This window comes from Dipodomys merriami, unplaced genomic scaffold (assembly GCF_024711535.1).
Source record: "Dipodomys merriami isolate MVZ:Mamm:240054 unplaced genomic scaffold, mDipMer1.0.p SCAF_612, whole genome shotgun sequence".
Taxonomy (NCBI): Eukaryota; Metazoa; Chordata; class Mammalia; order Rodentia; family Heteromyidae; genus Dipodomys; species Dipodomys merriami.
Window position 1 is genome coordinate 569,659 of NW_027206194.1, and position 20,136 is coordinate 589,794.

Below are 20,136 nucleotides of genomic sequence, written 5' to 3' on the forward strand. Positions count from 1 at the left end.
CCTTTCACCACTTCTGGTTCATTTTTGTAAGCTGAAGTAAGTCACATGCTCCATCTTGACATTGCAGAGTAGAGGTAAATCTCACCTACAGGAAGCTGATGCAGGACAGATTAATATGCCAAAATATGCAACATGAGATGAAGAGGAAAAAAAAGATAATTACAATACGATCAGCCATACATTCCATCACACGCCTCTGCATGAAGGAAGCTACTATGTACCTTTGTTTCTAAAACTACTGAGATATTCAAGTCAGATCTTTTATGCTTGTATATTACTGGAATTAGAGAACATCTTGATACTGAGACAGCAGAAAATCTCAAAGAAAGCTGGACTAATCATTTCAATACTGCATTTTGTTCTGCTAGGACAAGAAACCATTTTATAGTCAATACTTTATACTAGTAATTTTTTTTGCACAACTGGATTTTGTTAATATATGTGACGATCCACTAGAATCAATGTCTTCCTTTATCTGCATCTTGTGCAGACAGCATAGTTAAGAAGATGTAGGAGTTCATCAGTAATACTTTTTTAAAATGCAAAAAATGTGGACTGGGAGCCAATATAAATATTTTTCCAACATCACCTTCCACATCCTCATTCTTCCTTCCTAGGAAACACATCTAATCAATAAAAAGGCTTAAATTTTTGGCTCTTGAACTTGAAAGTGGAAACAGAATGTTATGAATGTTGGAGATGACTGTTAATGTTTTTTACATAATAATGTAAAATATTATGTAATAATGTAAACTAATAATGTCACATGCAAGAGCCCTGAGTCCTAAAGGTCTTAACACTGTACTTCCTTAGTGATGTGACAGTAATGTCAGCCTTACTGGGCTTAGTATTGTTTTTCACTTCCTTTTCTACCACCTAACCTAAATTATAATACATAGTAATGGAATGAAAAAGCAAAGTCATCTTAAGAAAGTCACTTAAGGCTCTGGGAATGTGGCTTCATGGTACAGTGATTGCTTAGCAAGCATGAAACCCTGGGTGCGATTCCTCAGTACCACATAAACGGAAAAAGAAGTGGTGCTATGCCTCAAGTGGTAGAGTGCTAGCCTTAAGCCAAACAAGAAAAATCTCAGGAAGAGTTCCCTGGCCCTGAGTTCAAGCCCCAGGACTGGCAAAAAAATTCATTTAACTAGTAAATGCCAAATAAAGAAACTATACTTGGAATATATTATTGCTCCTTCCAACTATGACCTAACAATAGTTCTTAATTCATGTACTTTACCTATAATAGAAGACTGCGTTGAGAAAAAAAAACATTTTGTTGGTAGGTCATGGCAATTAATGTCAAGAATATGCTTAGATATCAGGTGAGGATTAATCTAAGTCTAAGTGAGATTTGGAAAATTTTTGGTCAGTTTTGGCACCAAAAATGCACCAGCTAATTAATAGTTGTGATAGAAGTGAAGGAATAAATCCAGATGCAAGAAATAAATGATAATAATAACTAAATTATACCGGAAACTGTTCTAGGGAACCATTTTTGGTTATTAAAGAACTAGTTATCAAGTAGGCTTATTCCTCATTCCTTTAGCATTCTAAATCACTTAGGGTAGTTCTTAATCTCTGTGAGATAAGTTTTATCCCATTCTATGCTGTTGTTTCATATCTGATCTCCTTTGCTTTCTAAAAATCTCAATTTCTCTATTTTTCTACTAAAAATTAATTATACTAAGTCCACCAATGCAGACCTCAGAGGATGCTAAATTAAGAGTCCAATGGCTCATGAGTCTTTAATGTAACAACATGGAACAGGATGACATATTTATTGCTACCTCAAATTTTCTGAAAAGCTGCAAGGTCATCACTTGATTCAAATTTGCATTATTTGTCTACAGTGTCATTAAGTGCACATACATGCAAATATGAGACGGGTGCTGGTGGCTCACACTTGTCATCCTAGGTACTCAGGAGGTTCAGACCAGAGGACTGGGGTTCAAAGCTAGCCTGATCACGAAAGTCCATGAGACACATCTTCAATTAGCTTCCAGAAACCCGGAAGTGGTGCTGTAACTAAAGTGGCAGAGCACCCAACTTGATCTGAAGAGCTGAGGCACATGCCCAGGATCAGAGTTCATGCCCCACGACCAATGAAAATGTGAAATGTACTTGAAGTTTCCCCAAAAGAAACTACAAAGTCAATAGTAATCTTCCCAAGCAGAAAAAATTTTCCAATATGAGTCAGTGCACCTACTTTTGCTGAGTTATTTAAGTTATGGCTTCTTTGCTGCACATATTCTCTTCTTTTAAAAATTGTCAAATATTACCTTTATAATAAACTGCATCTAATATTTCTTGGTTCAAGAGAGAAGTCCATACAGTTGATGTGACTTGATTTTCTTACTGTCTTAGTTCAAAGCCAACTCAGGAAGGAGAGTCTTCAAACTCTTATCTGTAATTAAACACCAAAAATCCAGAAGTGGAATTTTGGCTCAAGCAGTAGAGTACTAGCTTTGGGGGCAGGTGGGCAGGAAAGACAAAAGACAACTGTTCAGGGACAGGGTCCAGCCTCTGAGTTCAAGCCCCAGAAGCGGCACAAACTAAACAAACAAAGAAGAAACAAAAAACCCCACATATTTTTTTGGGACCATCTTTAAAACACTGCTTTGAAAAGAGGCTCCTTTTGCTGATCATACTCACTGAGTCCTGCTTTTTGGAATCCTTATTGATATGGTGAACTCAGGACCAGAATAAAGGAATGGATATCTGACTTTTGCAACAAGAGAATCATCTCAGGAGTTAAATATTCATGCATAAGACATTTTAAAACCTCCATGTCTTTGTTTCTTTGTAGTAGAACACTGTAAAACAATGTTATTTCCTTTTTTTCCATGCTGGCCTTCAAATGGCATATTGTTTCCTTTTGTAATACTGTCAACTAGAAGTTTACAGACAAGTTTTATGTCTAAAGTGCACACTCGAAAAAGATAGGGACAGAGTTCCCTTCAAGCCTTGGATTATATTCTTGTACAGTAAAAATGAGAGCACAAATTAACTTGAACTTTGTCATTTCTCTATGTTCAATTTCTCTCCTGGATTCAGTTTCTACTTCCTGTAAAAGTTCCTTCCACTTACTTTCGGTAACAACCTATGGTATTGCTCCAGGAAAATGAATTTTTTTTGGCATCATTGAGATAGCACAAAGGCATCTTTAGACACGAGGTAACACGTGTTTCAGAGACAACTTAGTAATGAGAAAATATGGAATTTACATGGCTTATAAAACATTATCCACGTACATATGGCTGTATAAGACGATGTTAAGTGAAATGAACCCCAAATACGGACACAACTTGTTTTTTACTTTCTTAATATTGTTTTTAATGTATCTACCATGTATTATGTGATTTTTTGTTTCTCTTCTATTTTCTTCCTCCATAGTATAACCCGTTTCCACTGTATTTGAGGTCAGTGAGCTGCAACTTGCATATACATTTTTCTAATATGGGGAGGGGAAGGGAAATAAAATGCTGAAATAAGTATACAGTATGACCCGTTGTTACAATGAGATGAACAAGACACTATGTTGAAAATGAACTTTACTAGTTGGGGATGGGAGGGAAGAGTTGGGGCAGTGTGGAGAAAAGGAATGACAGGGGAATAACAAAAGAGGATGTAACAATGTTCGGTAGATTATGTACTCATTAACTTACTTATGTAACTCTAACCCCTGTGTCCACCATTTTCACCATAAATAAAAAACATTATCCTGGAGTACATTATGTTCAAATTTCCTAAGTGTTCTGTTAATTAAGACCAATTTTAAGTGGGAAGAAGGTTCTCAGAAACATTTTTTGTCAGTGTTTGTGTTGTGCATTATTACCCAAGTGTACATAAGTTAACAGAAGGAGAAACAATAGGAATAGGAGAAAGAGAAGTTCTGTGTTTAAGTATAATGGTTCAATACTCTATAGAAGACTCTGCAAATAAGACAACGTTGAAATAATAAAGCCAAGGCCAGTATGTAGATCTATGGGAGTGACATAGAGAAAGCATTATTACTAAGTGGAACATGAAGGATGAGACCACTCTCTTTCTTCTACTAGCTCTAAATCATGATAGGTAATCATGAAAATTTGTAAAAATTAGAATGGAAGAATAATTCAGGTTCCAAGCCAGTTAGTTCTAAGACCATGGACTTAACTGGAAAAAAAGTCCTTTTCGAGAGAGCAGGAATTATACTAGCAATGAACTAGTGGCTAAGATCGCATTTCTTTTTCTTTTTCTTTTCTTTATATTGTAGATATTTCCTACTTATTACAAATGAGGAAACCACGGAATCTGTTTCATTGTGTCTTGTTTATTTTACTTCGTAGAATTTTTCCAAGTCTTTCCAGTTCCGTATGAATTTGAAGTATAGAATTCCACCGTGCATACATAAACCACATTTTGTCAATTCGTTCATCTACTGAGTGGCATATTATTTTAAAACATGACTGCATATAAGTATCACTTAGTGTCATTCAAAAATGAGAGATGTCACCTCCAGAGACATTCTAAAAGCATGATTTCTAAGTAAGATAGGATTTTATGGTGGTATGAGTTTTGAGATATCTGGATGTGTCTCATGTATGTCTTGCATACATGATAAAAATGGTAGTGTCAAAAATATTTCCTTTGAGAAAGATATAGGAGCCTGCCAGAAGTATAAAATAGTTCAGATAATTTTGAAGTATTTAGAAATGCAAGGTCAAGTATGTTTCTTTAAATAATAATTATGTAAGTGGAAGGGCAAAAGAAGGGGAAGAGAAAAAATAAGTGACAGCAGATAATTGTCCCAATAGAATATAAAAAACATAATCTATAATTTTCAAGTTAAAGAGAGACCAATAGAACAAATGCAAAATATTTACTTGACTTTATCCTACTTTAATGCTCCAATGGCTTTCATAAAATGCAGATGCATAGTTTTGTGTGTTCTGTCATTTGTTAAGCATTTCGTCCAGAAAAGGTTATCAATTACTTATAAATGATGCATAATTCCTAGGTATTCCAGTTATCACATACACTCTTGATTGAGATATCTCTGTATAAACTCAAAATAACGGACAAAAAAAAACCCTTAAAATAAACAGAAATCACACGTTTGTTTTAAACGCTGTAGTTTACAGAGTTTTTAGCCAAAACCAAAAACGTCTATTTAGATATTCTTCATTTTGTGTGAAGAATTTTTAACAATAGTTTATTTGCTGACATGTAATTCACTTGCAATATACTATCTCCTTCTATTGTATACACTTAAGTGCTTTGGAAGTGAATTGTAACTTCATAGGTTTTCAAAGCCTAATTTTCACAAGCTTGCATTTCTTAAAATAGAAATGCTAAAAATTTTAGAACAGACATTAAAATAGATAAAAAATTCTGTTAATAGAATTTGTCCAGCATACATGCTCTGTAGTGTGTATTTTCAAAATTTTATTTTGGGGATTTTTTCCAGGGTCTCACACATACTATTTAAGTGCACTGTCAATGAACTACAATTCCCTGTCCAAATACTTCTTTTTACTTCTCTTTAATACATTCATAGAAGTATAATGAATTGATCCTATACAATTCTTTTTGACCTTTGAGACTTGAAAACTTGCTTGCTAAAATGATTGCAGTATTATACAAATGGATCACTGTGAGTAGTTTATCAGTTCCTCCACAATGCATTACAATATTTTGTGTCATCTTTTTATATTAGAGTCATACCAGTGATTTTTCTTTTTCTTTTTTTAAGATACTAAAGAGGAACTTATTTCATATGCTCCTCTTATTGACTATTAATTTACACATGTTCTTTAAAGAAATATCCTATTCAGGAAAAATTATATAGAAATAGAAGGTATAAAAATATTTAAGATTAAGAATCATTACAGCATTCACATTTTAGCATTAACAAATATGTTACGTCTATCTGTTGGATATGTTTTCACTTCGGTTATAGTGTCCTTTGAATTATGAGTATAGTGTCCTTTGAATTATGAAAGGCTATCACTTGATATAATCCAGTATCTTCTTGCTTTTCTTTAGCAATTAATGCTTTCCATTTAGAAACATTTACTGATAGAATGTCATGAATTTTTACGTTTATCTCTTATCGGTTTTACATCTCATACTTAGTTTGATAATCATTTTTTATTTTAAATTTTTGTATAAGGATTGAGGTAGGCCAGGTGCCTGTAGGTCACACCTGTAATCCTAGTTAATCAGGAGTCGGAAATCTGAGGATCACGGTTTAAAGCCAGCCCGGGCAGGAAAGTCCATGAGACTCGTATTTCTAATAAACCACTAGAAAGCCAGAAGTGGTGCGGTGGCTCAAATATTAGGGTGCTTGCATTGATCTGCAGAGCATATGGACAGCGCCTAATCCCAGAGTTCAAGCTCCATGAGTGACAAAAAACAAAACAAAAGAAACAAAAAAAGGGATTGAGGTAGTAGTCTAAGATCATTCTTTAAATCTCGAGAGAAAATAGTGCCAATACACCCATTTAAGATTCTATTTTTTCTTTCATAAAGTCATAGGATAGTTTTGAAAATCAATTGACCATAAACTGAGAATTTATTTTTGACAAATCTGTTACATTCTTCTATGTGTCTGCTCTTGTAGTAGAACTATGTTGTCTTTACTACTCAACATGGTAAAAAGATTCAAAGCTAGTATGAAGGCTGAAGATACACAATTTTACAAGATTGTTCTAACTGACCTGTATTCCTTGAATTTACATACGAGTTTATTGAGCAGGTGGACCAATATTCTACAGAGATATCTAGATGTTTGAAAGTGACTCATATTTTGTACCTTGTAAAAACACAAGACCCCAGATATTATATATAGAAAAATGTCTTCAGAGAATACTTGAAACAATTAAAATTAATTCAAGAATGAGTTACGATTTAAATAACACTGTAACATAACAAAGCTGAATGATAACAACTTGAGCTGTACAACAGAGGAGAGTGAGAGGGGAAACAATGATGTACCACATAGGAGCTATATGTCATTGCTATTGTGTTTCAAAAAACAGAAAGACTTCAGAGAAGAGAAGGAGAAAAATAACGTTTCCTGAGACAAATTTCTTTTTAATCCATCTAATAGTTTGTACTAAAAGTCAGTGAAAATGGGAAAAAATAAAATAGAAATTAAAGCATTGTATATACCTGTTACAATGTAAAGAAACTGTAACAGGAATATGATAATTTCCAAAGAAATAAGAGAAAGAATAGTTAAACTCTAAAGGGAAAAATAATGAAGAGACAAAAGAAGCAAAGTAAATCCTTTTTCAATAACAAACACAAGAGTTTGGAAGTGGAAAGGCAGTGGAAATATTCTAAATAACAATAAAAATTGCTAACGTGGATAGAATATGTATCACATGTTATCATATATAATTTTGAAAGGGCATACTAGGAATGAAAGTTTGAAAGTCATGGTTTAAAACACTATTTGGATTATTACTAGACAGAGTAGCTCTGTGGTAAACCATTGGCCTTGCATATGTGAAGCAATGGTGTGATCTCGCAAGCATTACAAAGTACACACAAAGCACACACACACACACACACACACACACACAAACCACATAAACACACACACACACACAAATATACACACCACATACACACATTTGGAATATTGATTTTATTATATTAAACGGAGGAAATTATCACAAACAGTAAAAGTATGTTAATATATGAAATCATAATATTGCTCGTACCATTTAAAAGGTTAGTAGAAATAATATAGTTTCAATATACTTGGATTTTAATAGATTAAGTAAATCGAAAATTAATAGAAGACATTAGAACCTTTGCAAATAAGTTTTAAATAATAATCATTTTGAAACAAGTGTCCTTTTATTTTGACAAAAGTTTGATGTTACTGGTGTTTTAACTAAAGATTTAGTATGTGATAGCGAGGTGCTCTATATAACACTAGCGATGGCTACATCTCTAATCAGTTCACTCTGAATAGTTTTATAATAAGGTCTCATAGTTTCCCAGTCTCTCCCGAATTACAAACCCTATTTACAATTCCCACCATAGCTAGAAAATGGATGCAACAAACCACCATGCCGAGCTCAAACTTTTTTTTAAATTTAAGTACAAATATTTCCAAAAAATGAAGGCTTTCTTAATAAAGTAAGTGCTTCTTGAAAATGCAGTAAATATTTGTTACCTGGACAAATATGTTTATAAATATAAGAAAATAAATGTATTTAAATTCAGTAACCATATAAAAATTAAGAAAATAATTTCAAATAGCCAAATGTTACATATTTTAAAAGCAAAATATATGTGACTGAATAATATACATGTGTAGAAATCATGCAAAATTATATTAACTGATCCTACAACTCTGAAAATAGAATTGCCCTAAAGAAACAAAAGGAAACATTTAAGCTCAAAACTTGAAAATTAGAAAATAAAATGAAGTAGGGGCTGGGACGGTAGCTCAGTGGTAGAGCGATTGCCTTCCATGCATGAAGTCCTGGGTTCGATTCCTCAGCACCATATAAGCAAAAAGGAAAAAGCTGGAAGTGGTGCTGTGGTTCAACTGGTAGAGCACTAGCCTTGAGCTGAAGAGCTGAGGGACGGGACCCAGGCCCAGAGTTCAGGCTCCACAACCGAACCCCCCCCCAAAAAAAGAAAAGAAAATGAAGTGTAATCTTTAGTTGACTTAATTAAGTGGAAAAGCTCTGTATATGAATTTTATAATAAAAAATGCATGAACAAAGTAAGCAAAAGTACCCATTGATCAATAGCAACAGCAAAAGCATCAGTAGTTCTTGTTTTGAGTGTACAAAAATATCGATGGAAGATATCACAATGTTCCTTCCCTAAGAAATGTATTCATTACCTCATTTATGTAACTTGAACCCCTATGTACCTTACCATTATAATAAATTTAAATTGAAATTAAAAATAAACCAAAATATACATATATATACCAATTAAGAATTCTTAGAAGCCATTGGTTAAAATTTTTGTAAACAACTTCCCTAAATACCCAAGGAATATACTTTGATGATACTATTTAAAGACTTCAACCTCAGCAGAAAACAACAATTTAAAAAACTGTTACAAAGTAAAGTATTAAATCAGAATATATTACTATTAATAATAATCATAAGATGATTTTATAGTCGTAGTCAAATATGTAAGAAATGAGGCAATTTGCCATTCATCTGCACTTAATAAGTGAGAAAGAATTTTCTAGGTCTTTTTAAATTATCATAAGTTTAATGAAATTATTCTGTCACATCATATGATAATCAGATAAAGCTGATATTAGAGCAAAGAACAGATTGTATTAAGTTTTTGGATGTTAATGTATATACTTATTTTGGTTGTGGGAAAATGTGGGGATTTCAATTTGGGGTATATTGTTCTTGCAGGCCGGGATTCCCTTTCCACAAGAACATGCATCTCATCTGTCCTTTTAGCCTTCCCATCATCAATGGCATCAGAGTTGCACACCAACTTGTCTAGCTTGCTACCTTGACTGACCTGGATCCACAGTCCTTCCAATCTTAGTCTCTAGATAGTGCAGTTTGGTAGAAATGATCCAATTCACCCAGCTATAGATTGAGAAGTAAGTCCACTAAACTTTTGGTTTGCGTTCTGTTCTCAAGCCTCCAAAATAGTTAAGAGTACACATGTGATCCCCTGTTGCCAAGCAATAAGAATATTTTAAAGCAACTAGACATATATATGACTTAGGCTTGTGAATACCTCAGGAAAAGTATAAAAGAGCAGTGAAGCATAGAGGACAGCCAGAATTTAACTACCTACTCAGAGGCTGAATAAGCAAAGCTAGCTACTCGGGAGTCTGAGATCTGAAGACCACTGTTCAATCATGAAAATACAAGCGATTATCTAAAAAAAAAACAAAAAACAAAAAAAAACAGAATTGTAGCAGAGGCTGAAGTGGTAGACCACTATCCTTGGGCACAGAAGCGGAGGAATAGTTTCCATGGCACTATCAAGCCTCAAGAATGATGAATGCATGCATGAGCACATGCACATGAGCGTGTGTGTACTCGCACATGCATGCACACATACACAAACACATATGAGTATTTCAATGTGAAGTTTTTATTTTTTTATCTTGCTGTACTTTATTTCCCTGTATTAGTTCACAAATTAACAAAATCTGCTAAGGACCTATTTAAATAAAATTCATCATGTTTCTCTAAAATCTATTCTCTTTTTGAAAGTCTGCTTTTATTTGACCGAAAAGTAAATTATTCAGGAAGTCAATTCATCACTCTCAAGTTTATAATATTAGATGATTGTTTAGGTTCCTCGTAGCAATATGATTTTGTGAAATCCTGCATCAAGTAATATATTTCTTTCATTAGAAGAGAAACCTCTGTCAAACAATTAATAATAGCTTATTCTCCTTCTGGCATTCATCTGTAGTTTTATTTTCTTCATATATTTCATGATCTGTCTGTGTATGCCAAAGACTGCCGTGAAAATAAAACACCCTTCTCAGCGCTTAGCATGTGTATACCATTCATAGATACGGAAATTGCTTTGGAATAAATAATGTTCACCCTATCTTGAGAAAGAAGAATTGGTTTCTCAGCACTTTAGGTAAGAACTTGAGGGAAAGAAACAAAAGGAAAAGTGAGGAACAAACAACTCAACACATAGATTCAAATGAAACAAACAACCCAAGAAAACACAAATTAATTCAGTACTCAAGAACCTGCAGGAAATGAAAGATTTAAAAAAATCAGCTATGACAAGCTTATGAAATTCGTGAATACATGGGATTGCAATTTTGTGAGGATAGTGGCAAAAGCCCAAACTGAACAGAAAGTTCTGTACACAATGACATACAGCTGTTGTTCTAAATTCCAGGAAGAATAACATCAAGTGGATGGAGGCCAAGTTCATACACAAGTAGGAAGCCAGTTTCTAGCTGAAAAATAATCAGGATAACTTGGGGCTGGGGGCATGACAAAGTGGTAAGAACACACATTTAAGGGGACAAAACACTCAATTCAAACTCTAATATTAGGAGTATGAAAGAAAAAAGCTATGATTTTAAATAATTAGAACAATTGTAACACTTGAGTATTCTAGTGGAGAAAAATCCATTAGAGAGATAGAATGAACCCACGTTCCAATGCTCCTTTAGTGATAATGTTTAGTCCTACTTCAGACAAAACAGAGTTACCTTGCAAATGAGCATGGATGTGCATTTGGGTGATGGAAATACTCTACTTACACAGGTGTAAATTAAATAGATTTTTGGGGGTAGATTGTAGTTCTTGAACTAAGAGCCTTGGTGTTGTCCATGAGCTTTTTCTCTCAAGGCTACCACTCTAATACTTGGAGCCACAGTTCCAATTCTGATTTTCTGTTGGTTGTTTGGAGATAAGAGGCTCATGGACTTTCCTGCACAGGATGGCTTCAAACCAAGATCGTCAGATCTCAGCCTCATGAGTAATCCTGATTCCAGGCATGAGTCGTTGATGTTTTTAATAATTTAGTAAATTGTATAGTTACAGAAGTTATAAATTATGATTGTAACCTGTGTAATATATGTGTGTATGTATAGATCAATGCATACACTTAGAAATATATTAAAATATTTTTGCATCTAAAGTAGATTTATGAAATATTCCTTCATTAAAAATATAATGGAAACAAAAGTTAATAAGGAGCAAAACAAAGGTAATTGTTACACGTTTCTTTTTGTTGAATGGAATATGAATTGTGAGAATCAGTTTGGGAAAACCATCTCTACTTTAACAAAATGGATAATTGCTATTATTTCCAATCCATCTCTTTGCCCATATTGTGCATCCTCACACATGAGTGTCAAAATCAAACCACACTTTTTGCCTTTGTATTTAACTCACCTGTTATAATTTAGGGGCTAGATGAAGTAATCAAATAAAGATTAAAATAATAGTAAGTGAGGCTATTAGTGACAGCTGAAAAACATTTTAAATATGATAACTAATTAAATTACATATTTCTTACTTTTACTCTGTTGTTATGTCCCTCATTCCCACATTAGGAAAGTACATAGAAGGTTCTCACTAAATTATATCTAATTATTAAAAAAATATTGAAAGAATATGGGCACAGTGTGGTTTTAGCTTATTGAAACCTGTATGGGGTAGTGTGTTTTTGAGGACTTGCAATACGTTGTGATGGAGATGAAGGGAGGGATGTGCTTATTCTGGAAAACTGGCTAGAGGATTGCTCCCAGAAAGATAGTGATGAATTCTTCCAAAAGGACAGTAAAATCACTTTCACAACCATGTTCACTACTGCACTCTTCACTGTAGCCAAGTTATGGAAACAGCCCAGATGCCCTTTGGCGAAGAAATGGTTGGCAAAAGTGTGTCATATATACATAAGTGGAATGTATTTATCCATTATGAAGACTGTTACGTTATTTGCAAAGAAATGGATAGATCTAAAAATATGTTAAATAAATGAAGTCAAACCAGACACACAAAGGACCCATGTTCTGTCTCATATTTGGAAGCTAGAACTTTATACAATTTTACACAGCAATATTAACCAAATCATGCTATTTGTAGAGGAGTATTTAAAAGATGTAATTTTTTTTTAAAAATTGAACTTTTAATCCAACAAAATAAATACCAGGAAACTATCACTTTGAAGATGTGAGGGGAAGTCAAAGGGAAAGAATAAAAAGAGTTATGGAGGAAGAAAGTGAAGACATGATATTCAATGCAGATAGTATGAAACTAGAAAAAATTAAAGTGTGGTGAGGTTTAGAAAGGCAGGGAAAAGTTATATAAGGATCTATTATACGTAAAAGCATTATTTATTGAATGTAAATTCCCTTGTACAACTAGTTATGATAATAAAAATATAATTAAAAACAATGGAGCCATCTGATCTTAAACTTTGTTCTCTTAAACCATGAGTCAATATAATAGTTTCCTCCTCAGAAAATTTCTTTGCAGGTATTTTCCCTTTAGTGACAGAAAAATGATCAATGCAATGAATATCAATACATCACATTGCACATCTTAAAGAGACACAATAAAAATCACAGTACAACATTACTAGTACAACATTGCACACATGGTAAGTGTTAGCCTGAGGTTCATCTCCCACTGTATCAATTAACCTCATACTATTTTATGACTAAAATACCAGCACTTAGTCTACAAATTCTAGGAACATTTCCCAGAATTATTGTGTACACTCATAATATTTCACTTTATCTTTGTTAGAAAATAGAGAACTGTAATATGAATACTCAAAGTTCATAATCAGTACATACCTCCCTGGTGAAAGGAAGTGCTAAAGTATAACATTCTTGATTTCTAGGTCAAAATAGCAGAAATCATATTCTATCCCTTCACTGAACACTGCACTGCCTCGGGACCCTATCTCTGTTTAAAACTGTCTTACTGAAAGAATGACCTCCCCAATTCCTGATGGAAACAGACTGCAGGTCTTATGAACCAATCATTTCCACATTGTGGCTCAACTAAGTTGATTACCATTAGAAGTATTTTGATTGCTTTTTATACCCAACATTTTGAGAGAAAGGTACTACTTTAAAATGCTATTAAAGTAAGACATATAAAAATCACCTTTGACCCTAGATAAATATTTTACCTTTCATGTACCCAAAAATGCAGTCTGACCTATCATTAATGAATTAAAGCCTCTCCAACTTGTGAATACAATTGGTTTAAAAAGACCTAAAGAGCTGGGAAGGTGGTTCAGTGGTAGAGCTCTTGCCTTGCATGCATCAAGCCCTGGATTTGATTCCTCAGCACCACATAAAAAAAAAAAAAAGAAAAAAGCCGCAAGTGGCGCTGTGGCTCAAGTAGAAGAGTGCTATCCTTGAGCTGAAGAGCTGAAGGAAAGCGCCCAGGCCCAGAGTTCAGGCCCCACTACCAGACTCCCCCACCCCTGAAAAAAATATATCAATACTACAATATTTGTTCAAAATTTCGTATGATACTGAAGATTCAATTGAAAACTGTTAACATTTGAAAATAACTCTTTTACTTAGGAGTAGGAAACAAAACACAAAATTAATCCTAATCATTTCAAAGACATTTATTTACACTACAAATTCACTCTGATAACTACAAAGATTCTAAAAATAACTGAAGCATAGTGTCACAAAGGGCATAATTTAACTTCATCATGTACATTCAAAGGACTGTGCTAATAGAAAACAAAGTTATGCTAAAAATTAGCTCACGCAATTCACTTCCATTCTTTTATTCTATATATTTTAGTTTCATAAAAACTGTCTTTTGATAAAATGATGCATAAAAAGCCTATATACCCACTTACATTTTCAGATTTTAACAATGTTTATTTCAGAAATGTCTTTAGCTGTATAGTCAATGAACTGAAATAACACTAAAGTATTCAAAGGGTTTTCAGAAATTGCAAGACTCACTCTTGGATGATATTTATATTGGAAAAGATCTTCAAAAAGCCTCATTTGTTAAAGTTGTGATAGTTACTCCCACAAAAGAACTATTAATGAAGAAACCTTTGCATGTAAAATACAACTTAAAATGCATCCACAATCTGGAAGTGACACATGCTTTTTTTGTTTGTTTTTGCAATGTATATCTAACAAACATATCCACAATACTGTTTTTCAGTCAATATGATCGGATTTTCAAACCTAAAAAATACGGGATTTATTCTTAGTGTGAATAGATACTATCTTATAAAGAAAGTTATTTTCAACAGAAATCCGGAAAGAGTTTATCCACCTTGAGTTTCACAGGAATAACCAGAGTGTAATACCTGTTTGGTCAAGTCAGATAAACTCACTCCATGAGTATATCTTAAAAGTATAGCCAATTTAAGAGGTCAAATACATATTTTGTACTGACAGTCATCTTACAACAATAACTTACTACTTAAATATATGTGTACCATCTTGCCTAACATATACAAAGAGCTGAAAGTGATCTCTTTTATCTAACTTAATGTTGTAAATGCTTTAATTATGATGATGTTATTATTTGACGAATAAAATGTACAGAAGGGTGGTTCCACTTAAATGACAGTACGGAACATTGATAAATAACAACATTGCAACACAGTTCTTTTCAGACTCTCTCTGTCCTCATTGGCAAGCAACATGGCAACAGCACACACACACACACACACACACACACACACACACACACACATATTTGAGCACATGTACACACACATTTACATGCAAGGCAAATTCAGGGTGTATTGTACAATAAAGTTCAAATAAAATATTAGTGATAAGGCTAAGGATAATGGGTGTAGAGGAGCACCTAGAAACGGAAGTAATTGGTCTAGGAAATATGTTTAACAGGATCCTAACAGAGAACTTCCCAAACATGCAAAAAGACAGGCCTATTCAGATACAAGAAGCTTTTAGAATTCCAAATAGATGAGAAAAGAATAGGACATCCCACCGTCACATTACAATCCACACAGGATCAATTCAGACCAAGAAAAGATCCTTAAAGCTGTGAAGGAGAAAAGATTAACCACCTATAAAGGAAAACCAATTAGAATCACCTCAGATTTCTCAGCAGAGACAATCAAAGCAAGAAGAGCCTGGAATGATGTATCCCATGCCATAAAAACAAACAACTATCAACTAAGAATACTCTTCCCAGCTAAACTCTCCTTCATAACTGAAGGCCAAACAAAAACCTTCCATAGGAAAGAAAAATTGAAACAATACATCTCCACCAAACTAGCCCTGCAAAAGATTCTTAAAGATGTCCTACACATAGAAAACCAACAAGACCACAATAAAGACCAAGAAACTGCACCCAAACTGAGAATCCAAGAACCATAGAAAGAACCCAGTTTTCGCAGCCCCCGAGAAGGTGGATAACATAGCAGGAAGTCCGAAATAACTCTCAGTCCTTTTTATCAACATTAACGGACTTAACTCTCCAATTAAGCGAGATAGACTGTCTAGTTGGATTAAAAAAAAAGTTCCTTCTATCTGCTGCCTTCAGGAGTCACACTTTGCCCATAAAAACAAACACATTTTCAATGTTAAAGGCTGGAACAAAATCTGCCAAGCAAATGGCCCCCATAAACAGGCAGGAGTTGCAATCCTAATATCAGATAAAACAGACTTCAAATTAAAAGTTGTGACAAGAGATAAAGAAGGTCGCTACATACTAATTAAGGGTTCTCTCCTGCAGGAGGATATTACAATTCTAAATATCTATTCGCCAAAAAATGTAGCACCCAAATTTATCCAAGAAACACAACTTTACCTCAAATCCCACATAGATCCAAATACATTCATAGTTGGGGATTTTAAAACACCACTTTCCCAACTAGATAGATCAACTCAGCAAAAACTAAACAGAGAAACCACAGATCTAAACAGCTGCAGAGATCAACAAGATTTAACCGACATCTACCGAATATTTCACCCAACAGCATCAGAATACATGTTTTTCTCAGCAGCACATGGAACATTTTCTAAAATAGACCACATTTTAGGCCACAAAGCAAACTTGTCTAAATTCAGAAACAGTGAAGTTATACCTTGCATTCTCTCTGACCACAAGGGAATAAAACTAGAACTCAACACCAAAAGCCACCAAAGAAAGGACGGTAACACATGGAGGCTGAACAACACACTGCTGAATCACGAGTGGGTCATGGAAGATATTAGAAAGGAAATTCAAATGTTCATGCTATTCAACAAAAATGAACACACAAATTACCAGCTCCTTTGGGCCACAGCAAAGGCAGTATTCAGAGGCAAGTTTATAGCTCTGAACTCCTACATCAACAAATTGGGGAGATCTGAAACCAACAATTTAATGACATATCTAAACATCCTTGAAAAGAGCAGCAAGATAAACCCCAATCCAGTAGACGGAAAGAAATAATCAAAATTAAATCAGAATTAAAGGAATTAGAATAAAAAAAACTATAGAAAGGATCAACAAAACAAAGAGTTGATTCTTCGAAAAAATTAACAAAATTGACAGACCCTTAGCAAATCTTATCAGAAAAAGAAGAGAACACACCCAAATAAATAAACTCAGAAATGAGAATGGAAACATCACCACGGAAACAACCAAGATTCAGAACATTATAAGGGAATATTCCTCAAAACTTTTTGCTAATAAATTTGAGAACTTGACAGAAATGGACCTTTTCCTAGCAAATATTGACATTCCAAAACTAAACCAAGATGAGTTAATCCATCTTAACAGACCCATATCAAGCATTGAAATAGAAACAGCAATAAGAGACCTCCCAGGTAAGAAAAGTCCAGGACCAGATTGTTTTACAGCAGAATTCTACAAGGCCTTCAAAGCAGAGCTCACACCAATACTCCTCCAACTCTTCAATGAAATTGAAGGAAAAAGTTCACTACCGAACACATTCTATGCAGCCATCGTCATCCTCATCCCAAAACCAGGCAGCGACTCATCAAAGAAAGAAAACTGTAGACCCATTTTTTTGATGAACACTGATGCAAAACTTCTCAACAAAATTTTGGCCAATCGACTTCAACCTATCAAAATTCCAACCTTGTTCTTCAAGGAAATAGAAGAGGCATTCTAAAAATTCATATGGAACAATAAAAGACCCCGTATAGCAAAAACGATCCTCAACGGAAAGAACACTACTGGAGGAATATCAATACCAAATTTCAAACTGTACTATTAAGCTATAGTAATCAAAACACCTTGGTACTGGCATAAGAACAGACCTCAGTATCAATGGAATAGAACTGAAAACCCAGAAATGAACCTACATACCTATAGCCATTTAATATTTGATAAGGGAGCTAAAACAATAGAATGGAAAAAAGATAGCCTCTTCAGTAAATGGTGCTGGCAAAACTGGTTAACTGCTTGTAGTAAACTAAAGCTAGATCCTTATATATCACCCGGCACAAGAATCAATTTCAAATGGATCAAAGACCTCGGAGTCAAACCAGACAATCTGAAAACATTACAGGATGGAATAGGAGAAACCTTAGGTCTCCTTGCTCAGGCCGAAATTTTCTTTATAGAGACCCGGAAATACATACAATGGACAAGGGTCTTGGAACTTAAAGAATTAAATCATACAAAGGACTTCTATTTTATTACTGCATTATACATTTTTTCTAATGTTGGATACCTACAGTAGAAAGCTATTAGAAAGCTCTTAAATCCCATATGTTGAATAGTGAGTTTTCTTACACTATAACATGGTATTTCCCAAATCATTTACATAGAAGGCATTGTTTCCTATTTTCTCATTCCTAGAATAAGCTGCACATGAAGACACCACTGGTCCTGATTTTCAGTCTGTACCTTTGAATACTGAGGAAAATCTTTCTTCTGCTCCCTATAATTCACTACTCTCCAGTTAGAATAATTTAGAATAGTAAAAATGGAAAAAGAGAAAATAAATCATGGTGAAAAAACATATGCAGAACATTCACCAGTTTTTTCTGACCAGTTCAACCAATGTGAACTATTGGGGAAATACATGGACACCTCATTCCCACTGGTACTCAAAATCACTGGTTAGGCAATTGTGACGAAGACAAGGAACAAGATGAAAAAATGAGGAATGGTATCAAATGCAAGAAAAAAATGGAGTAGGATCCAAGCAAATTTCTTCTTTGGGATGCCGAAATTTATCGGCTTACTGTGTTGTGAACACTGCTTTCCAAAATGGCCACCCAGATGAATACTAGGGATGAGGATGAGTATACCCCTCTTCATCGGGAAGCCTAGAGTGGACACTTAGACATTGTCCATGAGTTGGCAGCTCAAGGCAGATATTCATGCAATAACTCTGAATGGCTGGACACCCCTGCACAGTACTTATATGTGGAATAATACCAAAATGGCTTCTTTATTACTTCATCATGATGCAAATACCAATACCCAAACTAAAGGCCTCTTGACCTCCTTGCATGTTGCTGCTGGGAATAGAAATAGCAAAGATACTCTGTATCTCCTTCTGTTGAACCATTATATCAAACCAGGTCTGAAGAACAACTTTGAAGAAACTGCATTTGATATTGCCAAAAGGGTAAGTATGTATCACTACCTCTTTGAAATTGTCGAAGGCTGTACAAATTGGTCTCCTAAGTCATAATGGTTTGGTTAAGTTTCTTAAATTTCAAAAATGCCAGTCCATCTTTTGTGTCCCTACAAATTTTTTCACAATACAAAGCAACAGTAATATCTTACTATAAAAATTTATGTATTTCATGGTATTCTTCCAAGTGAATTGCATGACTTTGATATCAAAATGTATTCAAGAGTTGTTTGTATACATCTGTAATGATTTCTGCAGAGTTTGTGATTCTTTAAATCAGAAATAATTTTAACTTATCTGTTGAAATGAATAGTATAGAAACTAAAGATGTTCCGGGTGCTTTTCTGAACAAAGTATATCTATGTTTGTGTAATGTCCATAATCTATTTCATTCTCTCCTAGATATAATACTTTGAATTCTACATTGTTATATAATGTATAGATTCATTAGTAAATGTGACCTTTCAGATTGCATTCCATATAGAAGTATTTTAAGACTCCTTTTTTTTCGTAGTTTCTTTTATTATTTTATTTCTTTGAGATAAAATGGCAATATTATCTAATTTCAAGTTTTGTAAAGGTTATGCTATGTAAAGGCCTTTCTAAGGTGAAAATTTAATATACTGATGTCAAACTAACCTTTAATTCTATGAATTACATGTATTGTTACACTTGTATTTTTGTAATCAACTTTTTAATAACTCTTTTTCATTTCTTGCATCAGAAGAATGAAAAATATGGAATACTTCACAAATTGTCATATCATCCTTGTGCAAGTGCTATGTTAATCTCTGTATTGTTGTAATTTGGGTAGACCTGCTTCTGAAGCATGTAGTATCCTCTAAATTTAAGTACTTAATGATACAATCTTTATACAGGCATATATCCATGGTTGCCTATTTGTAACAAGGAACCCTTATTGTTCCTGAAAATGCTATTGATCTTATTTCTCTAAATTTCTGTGTACAGTAGAAAAAACTTATATAGTTTGGTCGATTGCTCACATTTACAATTGTTTTGTCAATGACTATTTCGTCATTTTCATTTTAAATTTGATCATACTTTGAAGCCTTTATA

The 20,136-nt window shown here is 33.9% G+C and overlaps 1 pseudogene; it reads right to left on the reverse strand.

Moving 5' to 3' along the window:
• Window positions 1-19,790: 19,790 nt before the first annotated feature.
• Window positions 19,791-19,890, reverse strand: LOC138814796 (U6 spliceosomal RNA; annotated as a pseudogene).
• Window positions 19,891-20,136: the final 246 nt, after the last annotated feature.